Source organism: Embiotoca jacksoni, unplaced genomic scaffold (genome assembly GCF_022577435.1).
Source record: "Embiotoca jacksoni isolate LCO1_2020_lvr unplaced genomic scaffold, fEmbJac1.0.p SCAF_8, whole genome shotgun sequence".
Lineage (NCBI taxonomy): Eukaryota > Metazoa > Chordata > Actinopteri > Embiotocidae > Embiotoca > Embiotoca jacksoni.
Window position 1 is genome coordinate 6,769,209 of NW_027185436.1, and position 14,380 is coordinate 6,783,588.

Sequence of the window (14,380 nt, forward strand, 5' to 3'; positions counted from 1 at the left end):
CAGACAGTCTGATGCAGTGACTATGTTTATTTGATTACAAAGGCCCACGCCAGTTTATTCAAACAGCTTTTTGGATTATTCTGGGGAATGGGAATAACACCGCCCATTTTAATTACTCTATCAGAGAAGTGATTTGCTTAATTACGAATTCTGAGTTCAGGGAGTTATTCGATTGTTATGAGAGCACAGGTTAACAGGACTGTTTTTCAGCTTTCAGGAGAGAGGAGGGAAAACAAAGTAGCACAAAAAAGCAGCACACGGTAAAACAAATATAGACGTACCGCTCAAAACCCTGAACACAAAGTCTCTTAATGACCTCACCTCTTTCGCACCGTACTACAGCCTTCACGCTTCAATGACCCGCTCTCACTTTGTCTCCCATTACTGTGAAAATGTGTCCAGAGAGAAAACTATGGTAAACCTGCTGATGCCCAACAGCTTTGGCCATCTTAAATATGATGACACTCCTCCCTGTTGCCTCTGCAAAGTGCTAAAAAAGTAAAAATGAAGTAGGATTTCAGCCGATGTGTGAAAAAGCAGCATTTTTAACCGTGGCGAGGGAGAGGAACGGAGGGGAAGAAAACAAGACAGCAGTGTTTCCCCGAGCTGCTGCAGCGAGGCTGAGGTGCCATGTGCGCGAGGAAAAAGTTAACTCGCAGGCAAAAACAGGTTTTTCACTCTCAAAACTTTTGACATTTATTGAACAAAAAATATTTTTTCAACAACCACCAATATAGTGGAAAATTTTTAATATTTTAACATAATTTGACCTTAAGTTTTTCTGTTTGACACAAATCTCCCACTTATTCTTAACTGTCCATTTTTCCAGCATTAACTTTCATCGCTTCACATATGAATGGCCTAATGTTGGTTACACTACAACACTGAGTTGATGATCATGTGCTTTTACTTAATTTTGAGGATTTTCTTGGGGGGGCGGGGGAGGGTGGTCTTCAATAACTTTATTTCTTACAGTTTAGTGTCACAAAAAAATCTCTTCACACATCATTGGTCTTCTGTTGGTTATTCTACAACTGATACTTTGAAAAAAATGTACTGTTGTATAATTTTGAAGAATTCTTATTGAAAAACAAAACAGTAGATCATTGATATGTGAAGTCAATTTAGGGACAACAAAGTGAAAAAGACTTTGAGAAGTTATTTCACACAAAGTAAAATAAAATATCCCAAAAATGTTGCACAATTTTATTTTTCTAAACTAAGTCTTGCAGCATAGCAAACAGGAGACCATCAATGTATGAAGTGATTTTGGCAACAGTACCCTGGATAAGGCCGACGTTATTAAATATTTTTAAAGTAGGCTATATTTTATTTTCCAGTGTCGCTTTGTAGACGCTCCATGCGCTCACGGCCGGCTGCACACGCAGACCCGTGTCATCTGTTCAGCTCCGACGACGCTTTTTTCGGATTATAATTAGGTTGTAGTTTGTGATTGTAGCTCGTTGTCGTTCTTGTTTTAAAAAAACGTTTAATTAACGAGTTATTGATTCAGGAAGTCGGAGGCTGTTGATATGGTCTCCACCTCCTCCAGTCAGATGAGTGTGTTTGCTGTGTGCCACTCAAGTGAAGCTGCGGGACTATTTTCTGTTCCGTTCATAATAATCCCGACAACGTGATCACCTCCGCTGCTTTATTGTGGCCGTGTACCCGCCGCTGGTTGTTGTCGTTGTGTTCTAATCATCAGCTCAACGTAAAGTCGCCTTATGTGACTCCCGGGTGTGGGAATTGACCCGAGTATGAGTCCGTAGAGCAAAATAATATGACATTAGTCGTCTACTCCTCTCCTCAAAAAGAATGACAATTAAAAAGTTACAGCAGCTACTGAATGCACATCGGGGAAACACTGAGAGAGGGAGTTTAACACTTGTTTGGTGTGTCAGGGCAAATAATCTGGGGCTAAGCATTTAGGAGTAATGTGATAATGAGAGAGGAGGTGGAGCAGATGAGAACACCAACACCATCTCATCAGAATGGTCATATGAGAAAATGCGTGACGTCTGTCGCAGCTCATACACAGCAGAGAGTTTGATTCCTGTTATGGCCCACATTGCCAAGAATGTTGTCAAAGTGAATGACGGGCAGACCAAGCATATGGCCATTAAAGGAAAGTACTCCACTTCCAAGCAGATGAGGATTGCCACCATCTCGCAGCTCAAATCTTCAGTGGTTAAAGATCTTGCAAAGCAGCTCACCCTGTGAGCCGACTTCTCTCTCTGGCACCATGTGCCATTTGTACAGATGTAACTTACTTTTTGTCAAGTATGTGTTCCTCGAAATCTCTCTTGCTATACCTTCTCTAAATATTACTATTCATTTCCAGTGGTTTACTGCCCTCGTTAAAGGAAATACCCACAATTGTTCATCCATATTGTCATAAATTGGCTGTTCTGACTTCTCAGACACCAGGTGTTTAAAATTATTTATATAAAATTGTAACTTCATTTTGAATCTTTTAACAGACTACGAAAACAATTGCCAGGTTGAAAACGACCCTAATTTAAATGCAGAGCAAATAAATCATGATGGCACAGATGAATTCAAGATTATCAGGATGATACAAGACTTAGAAATTGTGCATGTTAGCCAGGCGGAAACACAAATACTTAATTTGGAAATAAAAGAGGGGCTCTGCTTTCTTTACATTGAGTGTTAGCTGTTTTGGCAAATCAGAACTGGCGACAGGCTACATGAATATTTAAATGACGATGAAGGGAAATAAAATTTCAGTCTCTGTGCTAACTGGTTCTTCTTCAGGAAGTATCACCTTCGGGAAGAGACAGGCAGTGAAACAAACAATAAAAAGCTGCTCTATCCATAGAGGATGCTTTCTACAGATCAAAACATTTACCATTTAATATGGTCCAGGCCTCAGTGGTTTTGAAAATGAGGCCTTATAGTGCAAGAATTGTGTGGGAGGACAAGCTCAGGATGTGTCAATGTAGTGACATTTTGATTTTTTTTTTTTTCACCACAGGGGACTAAATGAGAAAAGGATAAATGGCCGTGGCAGGATAAAGGTGACAGAAGACAAGAAGAAAATAAAGGAGAAGGGGATGAAGAGTAAAGCAGGAAAATAAAGGATCCTGCTGCGTCACCGAGAGATAAATAGAGGGATGAAGGTCTTCATCTACCCAGAAGGGGTGAGGCCAGCAAGGTTTCCTGTCGATTAAAAAAAAAAAAAAAAAAACGGGGTTTTTGGCCCCCACAAAGCAAGGCCTTTAAAACCTGCAGAGCAACACACGGATGGGGACCGTGAAGCTTTACACACAAAAATTGAACCACAATTGGTCAGCATCACGCCTTTTGGAAAACTGAGATCATAAAATATCTACCGAAAGACACTTTGCTTTAAACTGCCACTGAAGGGAAATGAGAATGAACGAACAGCGGATCCTGGTAACATTTCCATCACTCAAGACAGATGTTCTACATTGTTGGGGTGTATCGACTTCTACAAACTTTACAGAAAGATCCTGACAGATAGACAGATACATTAATGTCAAATAAGAAAAAAAGAGAAAGACAGGTTTCCCAAAGTGGGAGAAAAGAAGGAAGATAAATGACACACAGAAGCTGGAACAACATTAGACAGGCAGAAGAAGAGTCAGACAAGGCACACAGGGAAGATGGGACGAGGAGGGGATGAAGATAAATGTGATAGGGGGGTGGGAGAAAGCATGAGTAAGGGAGAAAGAGCTGTTTCCAGTTCAAACAAACTGATACATTACAAGATCTAAGGGTTACCGCTGCCTTTACTCAAAGCAGGAAAGTGGCATGAAGAAATGTGTGGAGAGGTCTGAGCAAAGGAGGAACGGGGGAAAGAAAAGGCAAAAAAAAAGGAAGCATGGTGAAAGGCCGACATCTCTGAAAGCTGTGGGAGATTGAGAAGGAGTGATCTGAGGGAAGAATGAAAACAGAGGCAAGAAGGAGGGGGATGCAACAGGGAAGAAAGGCGTGTTATGATGGGGATGGAGAGGGAAATATGACAGGCAGGAAGACAGCAACGGGTAATATGAATTCATGTAGGCAGCTGATGGACAGTTGAATGTCAGGCTGGCAGTCATTTTTGTAAACAGCGACACTGCGTGTTCTCATCTCATCACACTGCTTCAGCCGGGAGACAAAACAAGCAAGTGACGGGGAGAGAGATGAAAGAGGAGCGTAGTGTGCGGCTGACTGAATCAAAGGCAGAGCAGGGGTGACTGAGGCAGTCACATTTGAGGTCGACCAGATTCCAAATGTTACAGATCACAAACAGCAGAATCTCAAAGGCCAACAGAACAAAGTATAAATGAATTTGTGACACCAGAAGAAGCACTGTGTCCATATTCAGCTCTCTAAACCCGTGAGACTCACTGGCAGGGAAAAAAATAACACAATCACATGGGATCTAAAATCATACTAATAGCCCGGTTTGAACATATTCAGAGAACCCACTATACTTGAAATCAGGTTTCTGTATTTCTTATTAGCATAATTCGACCTCGTCACAAATTGTTGATATTTTTCATGTATTTGTACGTCGTATTTCATGTTTTCCCAACAATATCCGTTACATCTGCTTGCAATGCAGTCATAGCGCTCGATTGGGGTACAAATTGTCGCCTTAGCAACAGTAGATATTGAAAGAAATGAGGAGTGACTTGACACTTCTTAAATCAGAAACCCGAGATGCCTGTTCACATACCGAGCTATCACAAAGGTACAATGTTTGAGGTTGTCAAACATTGCCGTTTTCAAAAGGATAACGTCATATTGTGCTCCAGGTTGCAAGTCACGTCAACATCTCGGGAATCTGTGTTCTTTTACCGTTTCCTGATTGATGAGGCACATATGCGAGTCGCCATTAACTACTATTGGACAACAGCTAATAACAGTAATAAACCATTTCTAGCTGACATTATTGTCATTACCAGCAAAATCCGATGGATCATAAACCCATATAATGTTAGGTACTGTTTAACGTTTGTACAAGCCAGTGGATTGATTAGTGCTAGTGCTGGATACTGTAATATATCTAGCACTTCAATCGTGTGAATACTGACTTTAATGTTAATTGTACACTCCACGCTTGACAACTAAACTTTCACTTCCAGTGTTTGACATGCCGGCCAGGCAGCCGCCAGGTCTCACCTTCAATATCATGGATGTGAGCTTCAATCCAGCTGCTGTATGCTTTTTTTTTTTTTTTTTTTTTAACTATTTGGGGATCCTGGCAAATGCATCTGCCCATTTATCAACTTGATCAAAGAAAAGTGATCGTAAACAAGTCAAGTTTTCCAACCACCTCACCCAGGTTTTACTTGGCAGTGTTCAAAGATCCTGAACCGCTCCTTGATCTTATTCTTTCAGTCATTACCCACTTTTCATGACTCGATGTACATCAAGTGCTTTACCTCCGGTACAGTCAGATATAGTGACCGCATTACCGCTACCGCTTCTTCCAGACCAATGTAATTAAAGGCCTCGTTTCAAATTAAAAGCCCTCTCGCGTTTCATATGCGGTGCAGCCACATACTAGGTTTTAACCTGGTCCTGTTTTAAAGCAGTATATGATAAACATGCAACGCTCTAAAACTCTGAGCGTAACTGGGGTGAACACACAAATCATGTCTTAAAAGCCATTAATTATTAAGGCCAATACACAAAGAGGAACGCTGCTCCATTTACTGTGGATTCATCAAGAAAGGAAATCTATATCTAAACCAGTTATATACATATCAGTAAGTTGATATACTACAAATGAACATCCATTTCTAAATATCAGCCACAAATTGAATTTCTGTGGGTGCTTTAAAGTATAAAACTGTAGTTTAAAGAAAGATCAGGGATATAGTTGTCCAGAAATGTAATCGGCCTGAGGGATAAAGCGGCAGCCTGCTGGGTTCACCCTTTTCCTTCTCGCTGCCAAGCACCGCACCAGAGTGGGAGAAATCGGTGACCTTTGGCGGAGCAAAGCACTTCCCTCCCTGTCTGAGTGTTTAAAGGTTTCATGTTAAGGTCACGTGTACGAGACTCGTATCAGCTGGGGCCCACTGGCACATAATGGGAGAAATCGCTGCTATACACTTTTAGCAAAAAGGGTTCCCCAAAAAAAAAAAAAAAAAAAAAAGAGGTACAGCTTTACTTACTGAATTACTGGTTTTTTTTTCAACAGCTGAATAACTTATTGGCTGTAAATAAATGTTTTGATGTCTTCCAGTCAGGCTTTCGACAGCACCACAGTACTGAAACTGCTCTTGTTAAGGTTTTCAATGACATCCACTTAAACACAGAGGGTGGCAGAATTTCAGTCTCAGTATTACTGCACTTCAGTGCTGCATTCGACACGGTCGACCGTGACATATTACTAGACAGACTAAAAATCTGGGTGGGACTCTCTGACACAGAACTAAACTGGTTTGAATCCTACTTGAAGGACTGAGAATACTTTGTGTCTGTAGCTAATTACACATCAGAGCGGACTAAAATGACGTGGTGTTCCCCAAGGTTCAATTCTGGGGCCTCTTCTGTTCAACATCTACATGCTTCCACTAGCTCAGATTATGGAAAGAAACAAAGTGTGTTATCATAATTATGCAGACGACACACAAATCTACATAACTATATCACCAGGGGACTATAATCCCATACAAGGATTGGGTAAATGCATTGAACAAATCAACAACTGGATGCGCCAGAATTTTCTTCAATTAAACAAAGATAAAACAGAAGTAATTGTTTTTGGGGCCAAGGAAGAACGATTGAAAGTCAGCGCTCAGCTTCAATCACTGATGTTAAAAACCACAAACCGAGCCAGAAATCTAGGTGTAGTTATGGATTCAGACCTCAATCTGAACAGCCATATCAAGACAATTACAAAATCAGCCTACTATCACCTGAAAAATATATCGAGGATTAGAGGATTTATGTCTCGGCAGGATTTGGAAAAACTTGTCCATGCATTCATCTTCAGTAGACTCGACTATTGTAACGGTGTGTTTAAGGGTCTCTGTAAAAAGTCAATCAGAACGCTGCAGCTCGAGTCCTCACTAAGACCAGGAAACTGGATCACATCACTCCAGTTCTGAGGTTTTTACACTGACTTCCTGTCCAACAAAGAATTGACTTTAAAATCCTGTTGGTGGTTTATAAAGCACTGAATGGTTTAGGGCCAAAATACATTTCTGATCTGCTGCGACCTTGTGAACCATCCCGACCCCTCAGGTCGTCTGGGACAAGTCTCCTATCTGTCCCCAGAGTCAGAACTAAACATGGAGAAGCAGCGTTCAGGTTTTCTGCTCCACATATCTGGAACAAACTCCCAGAAAGCTGCAGGTCTGCTAAAAAATAAAATAAAATTTAAAAAAAACAGCTTCTCAGATGAATGCTTATCTTTGTCATACATGATAGTTAACTGAATATTTGGGGATTGTTTTTTTTTTAGCGAGTATGTTAGAAAATTGGTCAGACAACGTAAGACATCAAAACCTAAATAAGAGGAGTAGTGTGAGCTGCACGTTAGCAGAGGAGCAGCTCCAGTTCCCTCTGTGTCTGCACAGTAGGCTTTCAGGCACAATATTGAGTTGTCACCTGCACACTGGAAATGCTCAGAGCCCAACAAACAATCACTAAACACAGGAAAACAGAAATATTGACGAGCCTCGAGCTTGAGTTAACGAGTGAAAGACACAATGAACGGTCCTCTGTGTAAACAGTGTTACACAACACCTAGAGCGGAGACATTTTTAATTTGTCATTTTAAGTGGTTGGTGTGTTACTACATTCAAAAATGTATCATTTTGCTTCAATTTTTTTGCTATGCACTTGGAAAATAAACACTTTGTCTTTGCCTCCATTAAATACAGCACATGCTGATGTACACATAATGTCACGTTAAAACGCCAACGATCCAAAAGAACAATATCTCAAATATGAAGAAATTCAAGGAAGTACTTCAAAAGTACGCAGCCGCCAAAGGGAAATCCCCAAGCGAGGATTATAGACTATTTCATTTCACAGTCGGTCTACGTGCACACAAAGCTCATGCTTAACCTAAACTACCTATTAAGGTGTGACACCACGTCTTCAGCTGCCACAGAGCAGTTTTGTTCCCTATTATCAGTGCTTGATTCAAAAAGAACATTGTGCCATTCTTCAAAGCTTCAAGGTGGACTCAAAGAGAGGGGAAGAACAATGACGAGTGGAGTGGAAAAGAGAGAACAGACTGAAAAAGGAGAGAAAAGACAAGTGGAAGACGAAGGACTGAAATCTTCTCTTGTGAAGGATAGTCCTCTGAAACGACTGTGACATTTCAAAAGGCCAGACTTCCTGAGAGGCATTGACTCTTCCTCCATTAGAGCCGGCTACGCCATGATTACACATATCAATAACATCTGAGCAGACCCTGTTCTTTACATAAGACTATGTACCGTATATGTTTATGTGGATCTTGTGTGTGTGTGTGTGTGTGTGTGTGTGTGTGTGTGTGTGTGTGTGTGCGTGCGAGAAGAGCTAGAAGGATGTCAGTGCTCTGGCTCCAGCATCTCTGCAGCTCACTTAAAGGATGTGCTGGTCAGTTAATTGACATAAACCGATTAACAGGACAAACAGGATATGTCTTTACAGGCATTTAGTGTTTCTGGGAGATTTATCAATAACTGACACACACGTTCGCGTGTTTGTGAAATGAAGTTTCAGGTGCAAGCAAAACAGCAGCCCAACCAATATATTACACATTCAAATATAAACTTTTAGGGAGAGTAATTCAATTAAACCTACTAAACTGTTTGTCCAGTTGATTTTTCAGCGACAGCTCTTGGTTAGTTGGCAAAGACTAATTTGTGGACCTTTCCTTCCAGTACAACCTCATACATATCCAGGTAGAGCAAATATTAATCTGTTCCATATTTGACAAGTAAAAACAGGCTCATACAGAATAAACAAAAATAAAACCTGTGCTGGACATTCATTTTCAACACTGGTACTGATACCTCAGTGTTTCCCCTACCGTTGACCCAAGGCTGTCTGCTGTCTGCCTTGGGGAAACATTGTACCGCGACTTCAATACCAGTTCCTAAACAAATGTTTTTTCAATACCAACTTCATGAAATCTGTTTTTAAAAAAAGGGAAATTACAATACACATTACGGTAAATATCTTTCCATGCAGTTTTGAATGGGAGAGTGTAACCCATGTTATTCTCTGTAGCTACGCACTATCGGTACACACGGCAATTTAACGATGTTCCCTAAACATCAACATGTAGCACAACTGGATGAGAGCAGCGCACAGAACTCAGGGGCTAAAAACTTGTTTGAAAAGAGTCAAAGTGTGATATTGTTGATGATTTGATTTCAAGTTCACGTTGTTGTCCAGCTTCACTCCAAGCAGCTGTTGATCTTTAGAGAGAAATCTACTTTAAATGCAAAACAAGATACACACAAATAACCGTGCAGCCCAAGTGAAACGTTGTAAACTGCTTGGCACGAAGCCTAAAGTGTCTTTGCAAATAACCACCGAGGCACCAAAGTTGCTTTTAACTGGTCTTTCCAGCACAGAGACAAAAACTGTTTTTCAAAGAACGTTCATTTATTAACTCACAAAACAGAAAACAAATGGTAAGAGTGTTTTGGAAGAGGAGCTGTGTATATCTGCAGTGCATTTCTACGTTTAAAGCGCAGGAAAAATGGCTGAAATCAGTTGGGTTTTTTTTGGTCATATGTGACTCATGTTTTGTCATAAAAGTGTGAACAGCACAAATCACATGTAATCTGATCTTTCAATTGAGATGTGGGTCATTTGGGCTAAATTCACACTGCAAGCATTAGGGCTCAATACAGATTAATTGTTCAAATTGTACTGTCCATATGGAAGTAAACATAGAGGCCAATAAATGTAATGTTTAGGACCTGTTTCCATAGAAGCTCTTCTTCCCAGCTGAAAATGCCAGGCCCTCTTCTGAAAACACCCTGCTGAGAGTGCTTGTGAGCTCCTAACTGAGTGAGCGCAGACTTTTTTCTATGCTACAGAATATCCATGGAAGTAATGGTTAATTTATGTGCTGCAAGAACCTTATGTCACAGATAGTTTGCGTTATCAACAAATACTGAGTGTAAAAATGTCATTACAAAGTAGAGTACTGGCTTTGGATGAAGCGAAGCCTGAAGCAGAGAGGACGGAGCCTCCCATCTATGTGGGTTAATGAGATTTTGAATGCAAGGAAACGTCTCGGCGAGTGCCATCGTTTGGAGTTGAAGTTGCACAGAGCCTGGTTCAAGGAGTAGTTTCATATCGGCAGGAAACGGTGTGAAGTGTTGCTGAGGTCGGTGCAGCGGTGTGACGTGGTCTGTGTGGCATTGGTCCAGCCCCTTCTTCACTGTGATTGGACGGCCGGGTAAAAGGTTACAGTGACGCCAGTGTTTCACCCAAAGATGAACATTCTTAAACGTAGATGGTTCAGCGCTCGCTGCTGGAGTGCGACTCTCTTTGACTCCCTCTCCATGCGTCGCTAAGGGATCACACTTGAACCTTTTCCAATTAAACTGACTTGGGCCACATGTGACAATAATCACAACACATCCAACCATATCACAGTATTGTAACGAGTATTCATATCATTACGTCCTCTGTAATATGAAGTTCTTAAAAACTCTTATTTAAGGCCTCATGGGAGCATTAGAGATGATGATGACTGGAGAAAAAGTGTGTTCTGGAGAAAAGGAACACGGCAAGCTGACTGACAAAGACAGGGAGGGAGAACAAAGACGCATTGTGGAGCACAAGAAACAGTCTGATCAGAGACGACAGTGTACTTTCTGAAAGACATTTGTGGAACACGTAACACCGACTGGTTTTAATGTAATGCTGACTCGAGTGTAGCTCTTCAGAATCTCCCCCCTAAAGTCAAATAAATAAAACAGTGGCTTTAGCCATATCCTTTCACAGGAATTTTATAAATTACAACTTGCAACATACACAGTTTTTATAAGCTTATAAAAACATTAGGGATCGACCGATGTTTTTCAGCTCCGAGACCGATTATTGGTAATCAAGGAGACCGATAAACCGATATTTGGAACAGATATACAGTCGCAGTAAAAATAAATATCTTAGTCAAAATTTGGAAAAACTCATTCTAAAACAAAACTTAATAATAATAATAATAAACTAGCTCGACTTTCAGTGACAGAAAAATGCACAAGCAAACTCACACTGAGCTGAAATGAAGCGGGAGCATAGGGACTCAGTCAATAACATAAAATGGTGTTTGGTTCTAGGGGGGGCAGGAGGTCCCGTCGGCCGGGCTGCCCTCCCCAGACAGTGGTAGGGGAAAAACGGGATAACGAGTCGCTACGGCATGAGACAAACTTATTTTTGCAACTTAAGTGTAGAGGACTGCGGTGGTTTTAACTTCTGCCGTGTCTCGTCTTACCTTTGAAACAAAGTCCTCCGAGCTGCTGAGAACGTCTCTGAGACTGAAGCGAAGCGAGAAGTTCTCAGAGTTGACTGGCCATTACTCATGAGGTGTAACCAATCAGATAAAGCTGTGGGCGGGACATTGCTCAACCCCACAGTGGTGACTACAGACTGAGAGGCGCTGCATCAGAGCGAAGGCAGCGCATTTTTAATTCATTCATTTTTATCTGCAATTGAATTAAAAAAAAAAATACAGATACCGAAAATCATAAAAATGCTAAATATCGGTACCGATAATCTGTCAAGAACACATTAAAACAAAAATTACTGGATATTTTGACTCTTCTAATCCTTTCTGTTCAGTTGATCGCTGCTTCTGCTTTATGGTGTGACTTCTACAGGCAAAGCCGAAAAGTGACGTAGGCAATTAGCCAAAGCGTTTCTGTTTAAACAGGGTAAGAGTGCCAGACTGCCAAAACTGAGTCACATGGCTGGGCTGCGATACTGAGGCCTAATGGGAAACATGCTGCTGCCACACAGTCTTTAATTACAGACAAAGTCCTCTGACAGGCCCTTGTGTGACCTGGCTAATTCTCTACGGCAGGCACACACATGCATACTGAACGAAAGCTACACTCTGGTAACATACTTGACTGAAATCAATGTAATTAACCTACATGATAGAGGCTCCGTGACGAGACGATCTGTATTAATGATGGAAAAAAATCTATCAAGCTCTTTCTGTATTTCTCCGTCCTCAATCATGTGCTCATTCCCTACCTCCTTTCAAGTCTAATTTACGATTCAAAGGAAACCATTAGCACAGAGCCACACAGAGACTGGTTCTGGCACGGAGGTTGCTGACAGGCAGAGCTGTGAACAGCCTCGGGACGGCAATACACAGCAGGTGCTACAACACGCAGGCCTGAGTGGCTGGCAGAGTTAGAGAACGTCACCTCATAACGATGCTGCAAAGTCCCATAAATAAATACGGCAACTGTAGCATGGCAGGCCGACTGTACGTGGCCGGGTAACGCTGCTGATGCGCGAATTTAACTTGAATTATGTGCATGTCTCTCCGCAGTGCTTCTAAAAACCGCATCCTGCATTTAGATTACCCGTCTCACCTATTGCACATCACTTTCTGAAAGTGTGAAGGGAAAAGATTTTCGCTGTTCTGAGGAGTTATCCAAAATCGAGCTTACAAATGAATCAGATTACATTTTTATAGCATGCGTGACACTGTTAGAGCTGTGACGATGTAAATTTTTTCTTAACGCAATTACACAGTTACTTACTCCTGCAGTTTGGCGGTTTACCCCATATTTCCATGGCTCCGGTGTCATTATATCCCTTTCCAAAGTTGTATAATCTACCGTTGAACTGTAGTGTCTCCTTGGAACAAACTAAAACCATAATGATAAAACCAACACTGAATTCACAAGTTTGCCGACCAACCAGAGGCTCTGTTTCTGACGTGTTATATGTGTGACAGCTCTGATTTCCAACGGATTGCGCAATAAAATACTGAGATTGACCCTGTTCTCATGTCAATAGATCTACTGTTAGGCCACCATCCAAAATTATGAATAGTACCAATTTAGCATCACCCTTCTTCATCGCTGTCTGCATAGAGTACAAAAACAAAAAATGTGTCTTTCTTTTGTTCAACAGATTTTTACACTTTGTCTCAAACCAGGTCCCTGTAATACCCACAATGCAACTGGACCACCAACAGTTCGAATCAGAGATTCGGTTGTGTTATACAGTGGTGACTAATGAAGCCTGGAGCCTCTCGCTAACTTTAGTTCATGTTTTTACATCGAAAGAAAATCTGGACAAGGGTCCGAACCAAGCTTCATGTTATCACTACAATGTATTACTTTGATCCCGTTCAGTTTTGATTTCACATTGCAAACGCACTTAATAAAGGTTTTTGATTTCTTCATCAGACCAAATTACATTTAAATGCTCTCCTCCTCTCCCTAACTGCTACATTGCTAATTTTTACTTGATTTCTGGTTCTCTTTGTTTTTCTTCTATTGAATTATATATTTATATCTCTTAGCTATTGACTCAAAACAAAGATAACAGACAAACCCTCATTGTTGCACCCCAACATGATAAATTAGTCAGCATACTGCTGCAATTCTCCATTGTATTAATAGGAAACGCACCTACACTTTTGAGTACTTAAATGAACACTCAACAAATGTCATACGCTTTTTGTCCGATGCCTTCAATGCCAGTTAACACTGTGCTTTGTGGTGACACGACTTGTTAAAATGTGACCCTTAATCACGATCAGTCAGTTGTTCCAAGTATCGCTGTCAGCAGGTGAAAGAAGATTAAATTTGTGCTGCAGTGGAAAAGGAAACCACATTGTTCGAAGTCAAATTACAGGAAGTTTGATGAAATGGCTTGTTACTTTTCCATTGCTTTGTTTAATATGAATGTAAATGAGCCAGGAGTGAACTCATTTCCCAGCTCTCATATCAGCAGGATAAGGGGAACACCTGTTTCATTAGGAAGCTCACAAAGAGGAAACCCTCTGGGACTTTCAGATACATTTCCCGACTCTGTTCCTCATTCGAGGTTCTCTGCACGGCTTACTTTACTCACAATTTTCTCTCAAGCAGCAGCAGAAAAAGTTTTGTGGCTCGAATGAATCATTGTAGAAGTGCTGCAGTCGGAGACGAGGGTGAGTATGACATTGGTATTCTGCAGCGACAGACTGAGATGTTATCACTACAATCACAAGGCTAAAGCCTCTCAGAGGGTTCGAAATGGATCACAGGACCAATTCCATTACATTTCTGACAGCCATTTGTGGAGACAAGATTTATCTTCAGTTACTGTCTGACACGCTAAAAATGCAGGTCTATTTTTTTAACGCCGCTTGCTCACTCACTGAAAAAGATGTGATAGAATTAACAGATAAGGAAACCAGACTTGGACAGGC